This window comes from Tyto alba, unplaced genomic scaffold (assembly GCF_018691265.1).
Source record: "Tyto alba isolate M040663 unplaced genomic scaffold, T.alba_DEE_v4.0 Super-Scaffold_1000006, whole genome shotgun sequence".
Taxonomy (NCBI): Eukaryota; Metazoa; Chordata; class Aves; order Strigiformes; family Tytonidae; genus Tyto; species Tyto alba.
In genome coordinates this window covers 17,364,140-17,377,024 of record NW_024881272.1, presented here as the reverse complement: position 1 = coordinate 17,377,024, position 12,885 = coordinate 17,364,140, and positions in this window count along the sequence as shown.

Below are 12,885 nucleotides of genomic sequence, written 5' to 3'. Positions count from 1 at the left end.
ATGAAGTTAAAGCACAAATATTAATGCTGTACTACTTGAACACATTAATTGCTTTTAGCTGCCAGCCCTCGTATTGGACGCTTGTCTTCGATGCTAGAGTAGGGTTCCAGAGAATAAACAGCCCAGGAATGCTACACTGCCTGCTGGAGTCCTAAAATAAGAAAGTGGGTGAGATGGTGCTCCTGTGTAACATCAGACTACTTGCAGAAGGAAAGGGAACAAACAATACTGTTAATGCTGTCAACAACTGCAGACCTGTAAATACTAAAATAACTAAAGCAGCTGGCAAAAATCTCATGAAGAAAAACTACAGCAAACTTCTAACTTCAAAAGCAGAAACAGAGATCAGTTGGCACAATAACATTTTGTATGTTGAATAGTCATCCTCAAGATTCCTTGGGGGCTGGATGCATTTTGTAACAAACACCACCTGCAAGAGCATAGAGCCAAGGGATATAGGGGATAGAACAAGAAAGGAATGATGACAGAAACCTTGCTAGCCAAGCTCACCACTTTCAGGAAACATTACAATACCACATACCAAATTGCCTGGTTCTTCATGCTCTATCATTTGATTTTCCACATGGTTTAATAATTAGCCACCTTAGTTCATGGTACTATTTAACATCTTTAGGAATTCTGTCTTATGAAACGTTTCCTTAAAAGAATTTGTAAGCAGGTAACAGAAACTCCGTAACACTGGTTTTGTGTGTACAGCAGTGATAGAATTAACTTTATATCTGGAAGTCTACCGCAAAACAATGTCTCTCAGGTCTGCTTAGCAGGCAAAATAGTGTGAAAACAGTGGCCAGGGTGGCATGGTTACAATCTCTTGTAACTTCATCAACATACAAAAATTAGACCATAAACAGACCATAGCCTGCAAAAAACCACCCAAACATCTATTGCCTCAACAAGTCAGTTGCCACTAAAGCAGATGCTGTAGCTAGGTTACTTTCCATTGTACAACAGAAGTACTTAGTGAGCTCAGGCCATTGCACAACGCTGTCTGCATAGAGAGGGAGGTATTATTTTTTCCAGACTTGGAGCTGTATCAGAGACAGCTCAGATGCATTCACAGCTGGGTGTGAATTTATCAGTGGAACTTAGAGAAGAGCAGGACACCAGAGTCATGTAAAAAGTACCTCAGACACAGTTACAGACTGGCCTTTAAAAAAAAAAAAAAAAAAACAAAACAAAACCAAAACAAAAAAAAAACCCAAAACCAAAAACAAAACAAAACAACACAAACCAAGCAAAACAAAACCCCCTAATATACAGATTTAGTCAGTTTAAAAAGCATAAGCAGAAATAAATAAATGCAGCAATGTCAATCATTCACTATGCTTCCTTATTGGTATTTACAGGAAATCTGATTTTGCCTCAGACTTTCTGCCAGGACTGTGTACCAATTCCCCTGCTTTTTATTAAAACCAAGATCATGTTGTAAATTAACCAAGTTTATGCTGCACTTGAATCACCCTTTGCCACTGTCCTCCTTTTTCAAACATGCTGACATTAGACTGCCTTTGCAGGCATGAGCCAAAACTAACAAATCTTAGGTACCTTCTAAGCATTTCAGTTTGAATCCTGCTCTTTTTAGAAACATGGAAAAATTTACTGAATCAATAGATTTTAATATAGTTTCAGAGTTGCAAAAATGAGTATAGTTGTTATAGCAGAAACTATTTGTATTTGCCTGTATTAATTTCTTTCCTTTATTTACCTTTTCTCTTGAAACCTCATTCAATGACCAGAGTCACTTAGATAAACAGCTAAGCATATCCAAAAGAAACAACAGTAGAAGTCAAAGAAAATTCTTAGGTCAGCAACATTTTAAAATGTCATTGTTTCAAATCACCAATATTTTATACTAGCCAATATTTCTTAGATCTCAGCTTTAGTAACACATTTGTTCAAAGTTGCATTTTTTCCTGACAAAGTTAGCAATGTACTGAATTTCCTACATATCAGCAACATTGACTCTGTTAGAAAGACAGCTATCTTTTAAGCCTTGAAATAAAATAAAATAAAATAAAACAGAAAAATCAGCATCGCCATTCCAGCCTTCCACCACTTGAGGTGAATGAGAAACCATTTGCATAGGACACCGCTCCATACTAATAAATCTACGGCAAAGCTCTGGTAACTCAAGCCTGCATTTGTAAGCCTGTTGGAATTGCTTTGGCTGCTGAAGGGCCGAGCACAGCCAGCGCCGGCTGCGCTACATCCCATTCAGGCTGTCAGTATGCTCCTGCCTTTCTCCTCCCGAGCAATGACCCCAGGATGCTCGGGCCCCGGTCACTGCTCAGGCACTAGGGTACAGCACTGTTCCTCTGAGATGCTCCCAGAGAACCCTTAGGAGCAGGAAAATACAGATTTTTGCATTAATACAAGCACTGAGGTAGTATCAAACCACAGGAAAATGGAACCACACCTAAGCCCAAGCAGCTGGGCTCAGCTCTGGGAAGATGAGCTCAGTATCCAAGTCTTGCCTTCAGCTTACAACTACAAGGGACAAGAACCAGAGGCGCTGCCCAGTGCTGCACACCGCAGTCTGAGCTGTCATACAGCAAGACCCTGCTGCTTTCAGTCTCCCAGGCTTTTACTTCCATGAGAAATCCTCTGGTATTACCTTGGTGGCTGAGGAAAGGGAGAGTAGCCCTGGCTTGCCCCGCTCCCCAGCCTGCTCAGACACACCCCACCCCCCCGCCCCGTCACCCCAAGCAGGATGAAAGTCATCATTATGATGTTTCCATTTGTAATTGGAAGTTAAATGGAAATGGACAGAAAAATGAGCCATAACCCAAGCTCACTTTTTATACAGACTTCAGAGAAGATATCCTGACATGTGAATTTATTATGGATTTTAAAGTTGATATTTTACTTTGCTTAACATGCACATTTTTCCCCAGATCGGTTTGCCCTCCAGCATTGAGCTGTTCCTCTCTCCTTACTAGCAAAGAAACAGATTTTTTCCCAAGTCTTAAGCAAAAATAAAGGAATGCAGTGCTTATCTGACGTTCTGTTTACTCTTATATATCACCATTGTGTAAGATCTGTAAATATTTTCCATATGTTAGCTAAAGCAATCCCTCCATTTCAGTGTCTTCAAGATTTGTCCACACAGCCTCTCAAATTAGCCTTAATACATTATTTCAGACAAAAGTCAAATAAAAACAGTTCAAGGGCTCTTTTTTTCCCCCACTACTATTGGATATAGCTTTACTCTCACACACAATATCACCGTAGGGTTCATATCCATTATACCTCTGCAATTTTAGATTCAAAGGCCTTGTTTCAAAAATAAAAATCAGCACATTAATTTTTCTAAGCTGTCTTACCTTTGCCTGCCAAGCTCAGAGCAGTCTCTAATACCAAAAGTGGTTGATTCCTTCCCCCTGCATCCTGTTCCAGGAAATAATCCCCGGACAACAGCACTTTCTGGGCTACTCAACCCACACACCTGGGAGACAAGTCACAGGTATAGGCAGTTAATCCACTGATGGTCACTTAACAAACCCTCCCACTTCTCTGGGGAAATAAAGCGTGCTCAGGTGTGCTAGCTGTAATAGCAACAGAAGGCACTTAGGAGAAATCAAATTTAAGTCATTTGAAAGCAAAACACTACTCTTGGCATTAAAACCTCAACTCAATTCAGTGAGCTGATGTGATGAGGAAAGGGAAGAATTAGAATGATTTAATGTGATCTTATTCCACCCAGCTCACTATCTAAATGAAGTAAAGTGCTCTCCCCTCTGGAGAGAGTCCTATGTTCATGTACAAATTGCTGTGCCTGGCAGATTTTTGCAGGCAATAGTGCTTACTGTCATGGTCAAGAATTAAAGTAAGATTTCTGAACGTAACATTCTGTATAAACAGATACTCTAGTAGAAACCTGAATGTTAGCGCATACTCAGTATGGGAGAGCTAACTGGGGTAAAAAAAAACATGAACCGTATTCTTGTGCTGATTGATTTAACTGACTAAATGGATTTCTGTTAGCATAATAGCTGGATGACTACATTATAAGAAAGTATTTATACACCCCCAAACAACCATAAGTTGCAACATATTGAAAGTTCTGATTTTAATTAATCTTCCTTTTGCCCTCTACCTCTCCTTCCTTTGATATTTACTCATCTTGCTTGTAGTCCTTATTCCAAGCTGGCTACACAGATGGGAAAATTCTTCCTCTACAAGTAAAATCATGAGGCTGAGAATAGGATGAAGAGATTTCTCTGAAAAGTTAGAAGGGGAATCCCTCAGAGAGTTTACTAAAGAAAGCTCAAAACTTCCTGCAAGGATACTGCCAACTGCTCTTGTTTCTCTTTCACCCCCTGCACCCAAGCAACGAGTGAGTTACCTCCATAATGCACCCAGCATACACGAATCAGATCACACAGAATCAATGTCTCAAAAAGCAATCTGTGTTTACAAGAAATCTCCAAAACAGTTTGAGCTGCCCCTTGACACTTCTTCCAATTTCTCATCCTAATTTCAGAGAAGTCATCATGGGTAAGACACACTCCCCCAGTAAAATTACTGCCCATGGCTTTTTCACTATTAAGTACTCTTGTTTAATTGAATGTGCTTGCTCTCCAGCCTGAGAAGCACAGTAGAAAGAATTCAAAATGGAGAAGACAGTCTATAGAAATAGCTCTTTTTGTGGGTTAGATTTTTCTCACTAGAGGTGGAGGAAGATGTCCCAGAGAAGGTGCAAAATGGTTACTGCAGGAGACTCCAGCCTGTTCAAGCAGCAAGGGATGGCAGGCAGGAGTCCACATCTCGAGGGGTCAAGATACCCCCTGTTCCTAGCAAGACAAGAGCACTGCAGTGCAAAGCCCCACAAAGGGAAAGGCAGATTTTGCTGCCAAACGTTCAGACTTCCCGCAGACAAAGGTTGGGCAAAGAAAACACTGCTACAAAAAAGGAAAACTCTTTGTTCAATTTACAGAGCAGACAGAGGTTAGGATCCGACTGAGGTATTCCAGCTCCCAACCTGGTGGTCAGTCTCAGCCTGGGAGCTGGGAAGAGCGGTTCTGACCCTCAGCCACACCAGAGGTGCCAGCTGTGGTCACACAGGACTCTAAATAGGAGGGCACTTTGTGCTGAATGTCTCGTTGGATGCTGTGATTCACCCGGCTGTGATACAATATTCATCCTTTCAGCGTGAGGAATTTTAAAATAAACTAGCCTCAGTGGATGTGCGGGATCCAATGTATTGTAACATCTTTTAATCATCTACAAGGATTATTAGACTAAATCTCTTGACCTGCAAATCAACTTTATTAAGATGGGATATTTTCTATGTCCATCATCTTCAGAACATTCTTCTACACAAGAGTGAAAAGCTTATTAAACAATATAGGGCAAGGCATTCATCACTCAGAGCCAAAGTAATTTCAGAACATGCAATTAGTTTTGAAATATGGAGTCAACAAAACACATTTTTTTCAGGTTTACCCTGGTTAAGGATGTTTCCTCACTACATGAATCCCTTCATGATGCCTCCCATTCCTGGGAGTGTTTAGTTTACAGCCTGACATTTAACACTTGTGCAGATTCACTCTTCCATAAAGATTGCATGTTGCGACAGATGCATCATGCTTTAAACAGACTGGATGATAACATGGAGCAGAAAAGAGGAAGAAAAGCCTCTACATCCTATGTACTATTTTCTAATGTAACTTGTGTGTTTACAAGTGAACAGTATTTTTAAAAAGTCAGCTTTGTCAATAAAGGGAAAGTGCCTATAAAATAACATCTCCCAACTTCCATTCCTTCATAGACATACCTGTTGTTAGTGATAAAATTGCCTCATTTATTTCTGATTCATGGTGTTATTTGCAGCAGGAAACAGTAGAGAGTATTTCACTGTTTTACCTTTGCAGATAGCATGGGAAAAACAAATTAACAACAAGAACAAGAAATCCATACTTTAAAATTTTAGGGAAATTTTCTTGATGTAATGCTTTAAAAATATAGTTAAGTACTGCATTTTTTTGCACTTGGCAAAATGTGCTTTTCATTGAGAAAAGTTAGAAAACAGAGCAATGTGTTTTACTCTTTCACATTTTACTGAGGATTGCCGAAGTAGTTCAAGTAGAATAGAGACCTGCCCCCCAGAATGTCAGCTCTCAGACATGCATTATCTTTAATGTGCTAAAGTGGATGTGAAAGCCTCATGTGTAAGAAAAGTGAGGCAGAGAAAAGTTAAATGCCTTGGCAGGGTTACTGGAAGAGCTGGGTCCTCCACTGTACTGTGCCCTGCAGAATGGTTTACATAGTTCCATAACAAGTATAAGGTTATCCCTCTTGAATGGCATTTTGGCCAGGGAATGTCATTCTTCAGAACTGATGCCTAAATGAAACAGAGCCGATAAGAGCTGCCCCCAAGAGGCTTAAAGTCCCCAATCTCCTGGATTTAGACATATCAAGATCTGCTCTAAGTTTCCTGTGTCTGGATACCAGAACCTGATTCACTCAGGTGATAATCAGAAGTGGTGTCACAGAAATCAGCACTAATTCTCTGCTATAAAATCCACATCAAACCTCCAGATGTCTCAGACATGCGGGCAAGGTGTCCTAAGTAGATACTTTCTGTGTCTAATTTACAATGTGTGAACCTTTTATTCTAAAGGTAATTCCACTGTATTGCAGTACCTGTAGTATGCAGAAATAACAAAAATTGACAAGAAATAGGCTGCTGAGATCTATTTGTCACTATCAGGATTTAAAAAATTAAGGAAATAAGCACAAGCTGCTTTTATTTCAAAATGAACTCAAACTATGAGAGGAGGAAGATACACAAACAGAGATCAACAGTAAAGAGCCAATTGTTCAACTGATCTGCAGGAGAGAGATTTACGTGGGAAATTCCCACTAGCGCTCCAACAATTTATACACAAAACCTCATGTGCCTTGATTGGAAAACAGATGTGCAGTATTAGATTCTACTGACATACTAGTAGGCAATACAGTTTCAGGTCTCTGGCATTTGCCTGTTTGCATTGGCCTGATAGGAACATCAAAGAAAAACCACTGCCATGGAGAAAAGTTTTTCTTAATTAGCATCACCAGTGAAAAGTTCTTATTACTGCATTATGGAGAGCAAAACCTGATGGTTTTGCAAGATTTATATGCCAGCTTTGATCAACTAATCTTCCTCAAGAAAAAAGAAACGGGCAACCCTTCCATAAGCATGTTTTTACTAATCCAATGAATTCACATGAAGTTATAAAGTACTTTAGAAGAATAAAACAAAAGTGTGAAATTTCCTCAACTGGCTGCCAGTATGTGTCTGAGTTCACAGCCAGAAGCATGAAGTTGTGTGACATAATTCAGTAATGCAGTTTAAAACAGGCTTAATTTTAGCACTAGAAGTCTTCAGGAAAATAAAGCAAAGTTTCAGGGAAAAATGCAAAATTTCCAATGAAAGTCTTCATTAAGTCTCAGTTTGAATCACACTGTGCCTTTGTCAACGGTCATGTAGTGTGTTCTATGGCAGTCAGTCCCAGGAAAGATGAAAAGTTCACAGAACATCCCTGCAATATCTTAGTCCTGAAGGATGAATTAGAGTATGTTGAAAGCATAGCCCATGATACATGAAGAGTGGTTTCCTTAAATTTGATGACTAATAAAAGAACTACTCTAATTCCTTTAAAAATTATTTAATCTTCCCCAAAGACTTCAACACAACTGACATACTTAGCTCATATAGCCTTTTTTGTTATTTTCCCCTACCTACTACTTGTCTAAGAGTAGCGTGTGATTTTACTATTTTGGTTGCTATTCCGAGACATTTAATGAATCCTGAATGAAAGTTGTAGCCTATATGTTGTTTGCAGACTGTTTTCTGGAAATCTTTAATACTAAAGAGCTCAAATATCACATGCTACTTCTTTGTCTCCAGTAAGGTCACCTAACTTAGAAACTCAGTTCCAGAAGACAAAGGCAAAAGTGTCTAGCTAGAGATGTGCTTGATTCGTACAAAAAGCATGCTCAGAAGTGTGAATGGACAGCATTCAATGCAGGAATGGCAATGAGCTCAAAGGAAAAAGATTAAGGAACTCTTCTGAAAACCTGGAGTTTTTAAGACTCATTGGTAAGGAAGCTTCATCACATGTAGTACTAAGTAGCCCAGTCCCAGCAAGAGCATAGACATGCTTTAAAATAGTTGCCAGTTAAAAACATCTGGAAACAGGCAATGTGAATAGGGTTTATAATGGGTGGGATAGTTACAGCTGATTCACGTATGACTAATGCTAGCGTTTTCCTTGGAAGCCTCACCAAGTGTTGTTTAGAAAAGAGACACAAGAGCAGCAGGGGCCCACTGACAGCTGTCACCTTTCTCAGGAGCGAGCCCATCAGCAGCCTGGAACCTGTTTGTCTTCACAAGTTTGGAAGTGACAGCACCTGGGAAACATAGCCCAGTGCTCTCCACATCAGCAGCACTTCTCTCCATTTACAAGAGTGACGTTGCCCCAGAAAGACAACATGTCAAACTTGGTGTACTTCTCTGGGCAAGCCCACAACCACTTGGTGAGTGAGGAGATCTCAAGTGTCATTTGTCCCCTGTGTGCTGTGATCAGGTACAGAACCACCAACGCCTTTGCAGTGTCAGCTAGAGCCTGAGCTTTGTTGTAGAGTATCTCTGTGTCTAATTAGCACATTATTCATATGTTTGCATTTGCGCTGCCCAGAACAACTGCTTCAACCTTCTTTGGGGGTTTTTGTAATAAAACCTACACAATTTATTGAAGCCAGAATTGCTCTAGTGCATTGCTACCTTGCATACCCTGCTCAGAACACATATATTTTAAAAAAATGAGTACAGTATTTTGCACTGGCTGATCTGAAATATGAGCCTTCTTGACTTAAATGCAAACAGGAGAACCAGCACCTCAGTTGTCAGAACTTCAGTTGGAAATAAGAGCTTTTAATGCTGATTAGAGTTGAGGAAAAAGGCTTTACAGATGCAGAGGGAAATTCAGCTGTTTGGAGAAAGGGGGTAGTGTGCTGAACTAATGTTGCAAGTATGACTTGAGACACTAGGGAAGAGGTCCTGTTTTCAATAAAAGTCTAAAGAAGGAGAGAAGAGCTGGGGTTCAAGGAATCATCTTTGGATCTGAAGTACACTGGCAGCTGTTCAAAGTGACTGCTTGCCAGATTATATTTCTGTTATTCAGTGCTAAAGAACAGCTTATACACTTGAGAGATGCTCTGCTGGTGTAAACAGACAGAATTTGACAGAAGTCAAAGGAGCAGGTTTATACCAGCTGAGAATCTGGCCCTTAGTGTGCTCTAAAAATGAAATATGGACTCTGAATAACAACAAACTCTTTTTTTTTTCTTCAAATGTGGCACTGAGCCTGGATGCTGGCAAGTGCCTCCAGTTTTACACACATTGGTTTCTTTCAATGCTGTGGAGAATCTTTTTGTAGGTTTGTAAGCAGGAGGCAATACCTGAGTTATCCCACCTAGAGACAGAAGCTGCATACCTGCATGGCAGTGACCCTGATTTCCTCTAGCCTCCTTCCATGTAACTGTTACCTTAATTGATTGTGTCAAAATAAATTACTTCATGGTATTTCTACACTGGCACTACCAACAGACATAAACTCTGAGAATTTATGAATTCGTTCCCATTCAACCATATGATTTTTGTAAAAACTGCTCCCCAGTCTGAGCAACACCGTCTGGAGAAGATGGACATCCAGATTCAGCCCAGCCAACTGCAGTTGCCCAGTCAGGTACATAATTGTTCTAGGGTGTCCCGAGTGCCCGCACAGGAGACAGGCAAGATGTGCTGAGTCAGCCTCAAGAGCTGCCTGCCTCCAGAGACGATATAGGAAACACAGGCTGATGGCTCCCCTAACTGCCTGAACTAAGCAGAGAATCCAGACCTTTAAGATTTTGAAAGAGAGCACAATTGAGTCTTATCTTCCAGAGGTAAAATGCTTGTTAGCAGGAGCACTAGCTTGCATACTCTAGATGCTTTCTGCGCTATTCATGTCCATGTACATTTGTCTTCTAACATACATATTGGCACTTTCTTTTCTTGAGTTCTCCCACTACTAGATGGAATGATGCGTGTTTGTATATATGTGTGCATTTATATTTAAAAACATAAATGCATGACTACCAAGCTTTTTGGTATCACAGTTTTGCCTTTGCTCAATAAAATGGCAGGAAAGCTATAAAAATGTAGCTGGATCCATGTAACCATACTATCTGTCATTACTTAAACACAGTAATTAAAATTTCTTACAGCTTCTAAAAGAGAGAATAGCAGATCTGTTCTTGGTTCACAGTTGTTTAACCAGATATTGATTAAGTATGCACTCTAGAAGTATGAGGTCTGACTTTCAATATCTTGTAGTCTCAGCCTATGATGTAAATTTTTATTTAAGCTTTTTGGTTTTTACCTGTGAATGAAAGAGCAATGCCATAAATTAAGGTTTACAAAAGCAAGCAGTGGAGAAATCTTCTGGAACCAGCTTGGCATTACCTTACTCTTACCATTAAATCAGAAACCAAACTTAATCATACATAATGCCTTGCCAGAGCCAGATTTCTTAAGTTCTCGATATAACGATGGTCTCCTTGGCAGGTTACCCCGTGGTGCAGGTGATGGGCACAACCCAAGCAAGAGAAATTGCTCCTTGTCTGTAGAGCAGATCATACTGTGCATTCCATGTCCCACAGGGACAGAAGCTGGTCCAGCAAAAGCCTCTTGGTTTGACAGACCCTTGTTGTCTAACATTGAATAAAATATGACTCAGACTCACTTCAAGGACACACATTTGAGGGAAGTCACAGAAAAAATAACTACGCATTGCCAGTAAAAACATGGGTGTACTTACTCTGGCTTTGTAATGGTACAAGTGTGTCAGCAGGGTACAAGCTTTCCAGTGTAATCATCCCTCAGCTTCCCCAGACAAAACCAGCACGCTCTGCTTCTCATGCTACAATATTCACAATCACAGCATTGATCCAAATTTCTCTGCTAAACAACTTGACAATAACCTCATCATGGAATCCTTCCTTTTTCCATCCTTTATTACCGACAGCACCTTCCCGCATCACCAGACTGAAGGCACCACCAGCTTTGAATCTCTTTCCACTTAAAACAAAAGAGTGAGGGAAAGTGTTTTGTGACCAGAGTCCCAGACTACACAGGTTCCACCTGCATGCAGAGACACTGTACAGAGCCACCCGTTGCCCCAGGGGGCACAGGGACCCTCACTGATCTCCAGATGATGGTTCAGTTAGATGGCAATTTAACTATCGGGCTAAAAACATGAGTCACCCTCTCTCTTCCCATCAAAACTCATGCGTATCTTTCAACAACAGCTATGTTTAATTTTGTCAAAAAAGGTTCACAACAGCTCTGCCTTTCATGTCACACACTCCCACTGGGCATACACGGACTGTCAGGGCTGTCCTCTCAAATCTATGCCTGAACACCCGCTTCCCTTGAGGAGCCATTGCCTAACTCTGCCATGCACCCCTCAGCTGCCATTCTCCCACTGACACCCCCATGTTAGCAGCCACCTCCCTTTCCACTTTGTCTGAGCTCCACCATAAAACCCTCTCGGGACACTGACAAGCCCCACGCCACCAATTTGAGCCTGCCTGAGAAGCCACAGGTCTCACCCTGACCCGTGGTGGGGCCACCCCTTTGTCGCCTGCCCCCCTGCTCCTGCGTCAGCTGGACCAGGAAAGGCAGAAGTTTGCTCTCATTCACCATGGAGATTTTTGAACCTCTGAGCGCAGTTTTTAGTAGCAGAGGAGATCCCCAGAAAGCAGGACTAGCACTTTACCTGTTCTCCTTGCAACGTAGACACAGGCCATCGGACCGTCCCAAGCGTCAGCACTGCGGTTTGGCATTTGCTTTAGCGACTCCTAACTGGAGCCTTCTGTATTTCACCGCCTTTTTTTTTCCAGAAGCAAAAGCCAGAGAGCTGCTTAGCTTACACAGAAACCTTATTTGTCTGAAAAAGTGTGTTAATAAGGGAGTATCGCAACGATAGACATACCCCAAAGTTGTTATTACAAGTCTTGTCAATAAGAATCCTGCTTGGTTTGCTGATGTTAATGCTTTCTAAGTGTGAGTTCCTGGTGACAGGTCACATCCCACCCCTCTCCGCGTGGGGGGCAGGTCGCTGGTGCAGGGCAGCCTGGGAAGCCTGCCAGTGCCAGCTTCTTTCAGGCTCAAGTGTGGCATAGTCTTCAGCCTCCCATTTCCAGACACTTTATAACTGCTTCCTTCATGTTATTTTATAGTTTCCTTTCAGTTATTTAAATTTTCTATGACATGTTTTGGCACTCTACAATTTTGTGAAAACCTAAATACTCCTGCTGCAAGTGCCCTGTGTGTATGATCCTCTTAAATCTTCCTGTTCATTTTATTTTCCATTCTTAACAGCTAATGTTACTGATTACTTTTAGGATCACGGACTGACAAAAACAACACATAGAGCAGATACCCCCTACATCCCAAGCTCTTACAACCCCATGGGATGTGCCTGCTTGCACTAGGGGACAGATTTAGAACTTTTTGATCCTTTCACCCTATTTGCAAAGCAAATCTGGAAGTTAAATGCTTAGAGGACCAGGAACACCACAGTCACTCACAGGGATTGCACTTTGATTTTAGCAGGCATACCGTAAAAAATACACGTGGCTGACAAAACAGACAGTGCTTGCTGAGCCACTTAAAGCATCTTTAAATATCACCAGGCTTCTCTGCTTAACACTCAATATTCTGATTTTTAAAATACTGATTTATTTTTTTGTCAGTACAGTATGTTCTTTACTAGAGTTGGCAGTTTGCAACCAGCAGTAAGTAACAGCAGAGTGAAAAAGAGACTCCACCCA